Raw genomic sequence first — 5328 nt, forward strand, 5'->3', positions numbered from 1 at the left:
TATGTGGGCCGGAGGACTACTTCAAGAGTTTTGGTGGGGTGTTGTGGGGTGGAGGTGGTGGTGCTGAACCACCTTGGCATGGGGGATGGGAGGAAGCAATTGATCCTATCCAGCCTGGGCCCATCTGCCCTGCACCCACCACCAGGAGCACCAGAGTGGGTGGGCAGGATCTCCAGAGTGTGATTGGCCAGGCGGATGGGATGGGGCTGTGGGTGGGCGGGGAGCAGCATCTGAGAATGAGATGGATGGACCAGCGGGGCTGAGGACAGCATGAGGCCAGGCCCTGGGGCAGAACTGCGATCTGCTCCCCTCCTGTCCCTGCAGTGGGTGCCAATTCCACCGGCAGGGACGTGTGAGGAGCAGAGTGTATTTTGGCCACCCCTGCTTTAAATTTGCATAAAGACATTTAAAACAGAAACATTCACCCATTAAAGGGTATTAACTTGTGCTAAGCACCCTCTGAATGTTTTAAAGGTATGCTACTTCAGGAGAGCATGATTTTTGATCCCTGTTACCCAGGTTGTTCCAGGGTATTGTTAGTCTACTCTGGGGTGGTAAAATGCTCTATTTTCATTCCTCCAGCATCCCAGGATGCCCCATTCATGGCCCTTCCCACTCCTTTGCTCCATGGGCAAACTTCCAGCCAACCTGAGCTCTCCTGCCCAGAGTGGTGGTGCTGGACCAAGGCCAACATCCCCTCCTGCCCCAGGGGGTGTAGCCCCAGCACATCTCTATCAATTCAAGCACCCGGGTGCAGCTCACCAATGTGCTGCTTGTTCTAGCACCCCATACAAAAAGCAACAGAAATCCTACTAACTACCTCTGTGAAGAGAATGAAAACCATTCTCAGCTGGGTCTCAGCTCTGCCCTGGTGCCCAATCTCCCTGACCCCCACAACCCAATCCCAATTCATTGAAACATGTACAAGATTTTGGTCCTTTATTTCAATTCTTCCCCCCACCCACACTCCTTTCTCTTTACGTCTCCCCCCTGCCTGTTCAGTTTCAATTATTATTTTCCCTCCCTCAAGACTATCCCCCTCCCACTGCTGGCTCCTGCAGCTGTGGAGAGAGGGAAGCCATAGCCTTCCATGGTGGTTTCTCCACTTCTGAGCTATATGCAACCCTCCACCCTCCTCTCCCAGCCCAGACGGGGAATAGAGTCCTGGCTCCTGTCCATGACTCTGCTTGCCAGGCCCTCTGATGGCAAGTTACGGTTGCACAGATCAGAGATGGCATTAAACCTTAACCTGTGACTGCTCTGAAATTATTCTCACTTTATGATGGCATAGATTTCCATGGATTTAGAATGTTTTAAAGGTAACATGTAACAGTATATGGGACTCCTCACATGATTGGAGCCTAGCCATAGAGGGCTATGCCCTGCATAGATGGGACTGGGTAGGGAAGAAAAGTGGAGGTGTAGCTCTCTATGTGAAGGAGAAGTACACCTCCTTGGAGACCATCAGCTCCAAAGAAGAATGGATTGAAACTCTCTGGGTCAAGCTGCAGTAGGGGGAGTGGGGAATAAGACTTAACTGTAGGTGTACACTACATACCACCAAACCAGGGGAGGAGCTTGATTTGGAGTTCTCTGGAGAACTGGCAGAGGCTGCACGTACATGGGACATGGTTGTCATGGGTGACTTCAATTACCCAGACATCTCTTGGGAGGAACGCTCGGCTAAGTCGGATTGGTCACGTTCCTTCCTGACCTGCATCAAAGAGCTCGTCCTGGCTCAGGAGGTGCACGGGCCAACCAGAGGTAATGTTTTCCTAGATTTGGTTCTGGCCAAAGGAGATGACCTGGTGACCGACTTAAATATAAAGGGTAGTCTGGGCAACAGAAACCATGAAACCATTATGTTCACTGTCTGTTGGAAGGCAGACAAATCAGATAGCAGGGTTGAAGTTTTGGACTTCAAAAGTGCAAATTTCAACAAGCTCAGGTCACTAGTAGGGGTAGCATTGTGGGACCAGGGACCAAAGGTGAAAGGAGTGCATGAAGCGTAGTCATTCCTTAAGGACATGATCCTTGAAGCACAAAGAAAGTTCATCCCCATGCAGAGGAAAGGTAGCAGAAGGGCTGGGAAGCCCTCTTGGCTAAACAGGGAAACCGTGGTCCTCCTCAGAAAGAAGAGGCATACAAACAATGGAAGTTTGGGACGGGCTCCAAGGAGGACTATACAGCAACAGCCCGCACTTGAAGGGAACAGATCAGGCTAAGGCAGTGACTGAACTTGAATTAGGAACGGGAATCAAGGACAACAAGAAGTCCTTCTTTAGGTACATAGGGTACAGGAGGAAAACAAATGGGAGCAGCGGCCCCCACTGAACAACTCAGGACAGCTGGTTACTGGCACTCAAAAGAAAAGTGAACTCCTGAATGACTACATTTCTTTGGTATTTCACCGGGCCAAGGGGAAAATCATGCCAGAGAGGGTACAGAATGAGCAGGGCAGGAATGACCACCTTCCTACTATTGCTGTAGAACTGGTGTGTGGCCAATTAAACAAATTAGACATATATAAGTCAGCAGGACTGGATGAATTCCATCTGAGACTGCTGAAGAAGCTGGCTGAAGTCATTGCATAACCCCTGGTGAAACTCTGCCAAAACTCATAGTGCACCGGGGAGGTCCCTGAGGGCTGGAAGAGGGCCAATGTTGTACCCATCTTCAAGAAGGGGAAGAGGGAGGACCCGGGTAACTAGAGGCCAATTAGCTTAACTTCTATCCCAGGGAAAATCCTGGAAAAATCATTAAGGGGTCTATGTGCAACAGGCTTGAAGAAGGTAGGATTCTGAATGACAGCCAGCATGGCTTTGTCTGGGGCAGGTCTGGTCTAGGGAGTAAAAGAAAGGCTCAGGGCAGCATAGAAGCTAGCAAGTTGGGCGGATTGGAACCAGATGAAGTTCAATATTGAGAAATGTAAAGTGCTCCACCTGGGGACGAACGACCCCCTTCACACCTACGGGCTTCCCAAACTGACCAGCACCATTAATGAAAGGGACATGAGGGTAATAATAGACCATGGTATGAATATGAGCAGGCAGTGCGATGCTGTAACCAGCAAGGCTAATAATACTCGGGAGTGCATCAATCGATGCGTCTCCAGCAAAACCAAGGAAGTGATTTTCCCATTCTACTCGGCATTGGTGTGACCCCAGCTGGAATACTGCATCCAGTTTTGGGCGCCACACTTTACCAAGGATGTGGTAAAGCTTGAGAGAGTCTGGAAACAGGCCATCCATATGATCAGAAGCGTACATGGCAAGCCACATAAGGAAAGGCTGAGGGACCTGGGACTCTTCAGCCTGGAAAAGAGAAGGCTGAGAGGGGACTTGGTAGCAGCTTACTGCTATACTCAGGGAGTACATCAAGGGCTTGGTGAGCAACTGTTCACCAGGGCAGCCTTGGGAAAAACCAGGAGTAATGGCCACAAACTCCTGGAAGACTGTTTTAGGCTCAACATTAGGAAAAACTTCTTCACAGTTAGTGTGTCCAGATTGTGGAATAGGCTCCCTCCAGAGGTGGTGCAATCACCTACCCTGGAAATCTTCAAGAGGAGACTACACAGTCAACTTGCTGGGGTCACCTGACCCCAGTTGTTTTTCCTACCTGGTGCAGGGGGCTGGATCCAATGATCTTCCAAGATCCCTTCCAGCCTGATAATCTATGAATCTCATCTGCCCCCTCCCCACACAAAAATATGGGGGGCATGTGACTCCCCCATGCCTTCCCACAGGAGTGCATGCAGCTGTGGGCAGCTGTCCCCCCTGCAGCCCTGCTGGCCAGGCTCTGTGGCTGTGTATTCCCACCCTGGTCCCAGGCCCCATGCACCACCCCAGATAGACAGACTCCCAGCCCCAGCCCTGCCCCACTCCTTTCCTCCTTCCTTCACCATGGGGGGCCTCAATCTGCCCTTCTCCCCCACTCCTCATAGACTTATCTGGAGGGTCCTGTGGGAGCTGCTCTCTACACTGCCTGACTGCATGTACATGTGCATGTGCAAACGCATTTGGCGCTCCCTGCCTGATCACCCTCTTCTCGCTCCCCCCAGCCCCAAGCAGCCCCTTGCAGGCTGGAACTCTGCCAGCCTGCAAGGGGAAACCCACTGTTTCCCTGTTTTTGTCCTTTATAGGAGAAAAACCATTTTTTTCCCATGTTGAACGGAAAACCTGGATTCCTGTTTAAGTGACTCTTAATTAGCAACTTATCCCCTCTGTACTGCTGCCCTGGTCCCTATTTCTCTCTTTCATTTCCCCTCTCAGTCTTTTAACAGGTTTAGGGTTGCCTGTTACATCCCCCCACCTCTTTTTCTTTCTTTGTTAGGGGTTTTTTTTGGTGCTTTGCTTGTCCTTCTTCATACCTTCTGGAAAAGAAGTCAGTGTTCAAGTTGTCTGTCTCTGGCCTATGCTCAACCCTAAAGCAATGTGGCTGCAGGCTTAAATACCTTCTAGTGAGCCAGACATTGTCCATTTTCATTTGTTGGAGCCACTGTACAGGGGCATGATCTGTTGCCATGGTAAAGCACCTGCCCAACAGGTAATATCTTAAGGTCTCTACCACTGATTTTATAAGTACACGTTAGGGTTGTGTGAAACTTTGGGTGGAAATTCAATTGTGAGGAGATTCGACTCAATTTGGTGGCCAAATCTCTGAATCCGAATCGAATCAGGGGACCAATTAAAAGGTCCGAATCAATTCAAAGCTCTCTGTATATTCGGAAAAGATTCAGAGAGCTTTGATGATTCAGGCAGTCCCTGGTGGCTGCTGCAGCTGGACTCCGAGCTGGTAAGTAGGTGCAGGGAAGGTGGGGCTGGCCTGGGCAGGGCATCCATGGTGGAGCTGGGGGAGCAGGGGGAGAGGTCAGGGGGCTCATGCAGAGCTCCCCATGCAGTGTGGGGCATTGGGGGTAGTGATGATCACCACCTTCACCTGGCAGCACACACTGAGCTGGGTTTTTTTTTAAAAGTGCTGGGAGCTGGGGTGGGCAGGGCAGCCTAGGGCTGGGGGGATGGGCCTGGCTGATTCAGAAATTCGACAGTAGCTAAATCTCTGAATCAGATTCAGCTGAATTGATTCAGGACAGTGATTCAAGTCACTGAGGCCCGGGTGAAGGAGATTCCTTGCCCTCCATCGAAACTGACCTCGTGAAGGAACACCTCGACAGGCTGGATACCTTCAAGACAGCTGTCCCTGATGGGTTACACCCAAGGGTACTCAGGGAGCTGGCAAGCATCATAGCTCGCCCTTGGCACGGATATTTGAGAACTCCTGGCGCTCTGGTGCAGTGCCCGAAGACTGGAAGAAGGCCAATGTGGTGCC

This window comes from Crocodylus porosus, unplaced genomic scaffold (genome assembly GCF_001723895.1).
Source record: "Crocodylus porosus isolate Cpor-Errol unplaced genomic scaffold, CroPor_comp1, whole genome shotgun sequence".
Lineage (NCBI taxonomy): Eukaryota > Metazoa > Chordata > Crocodylia > Crocodylidae > Crocodylus > Crocodylus porosus.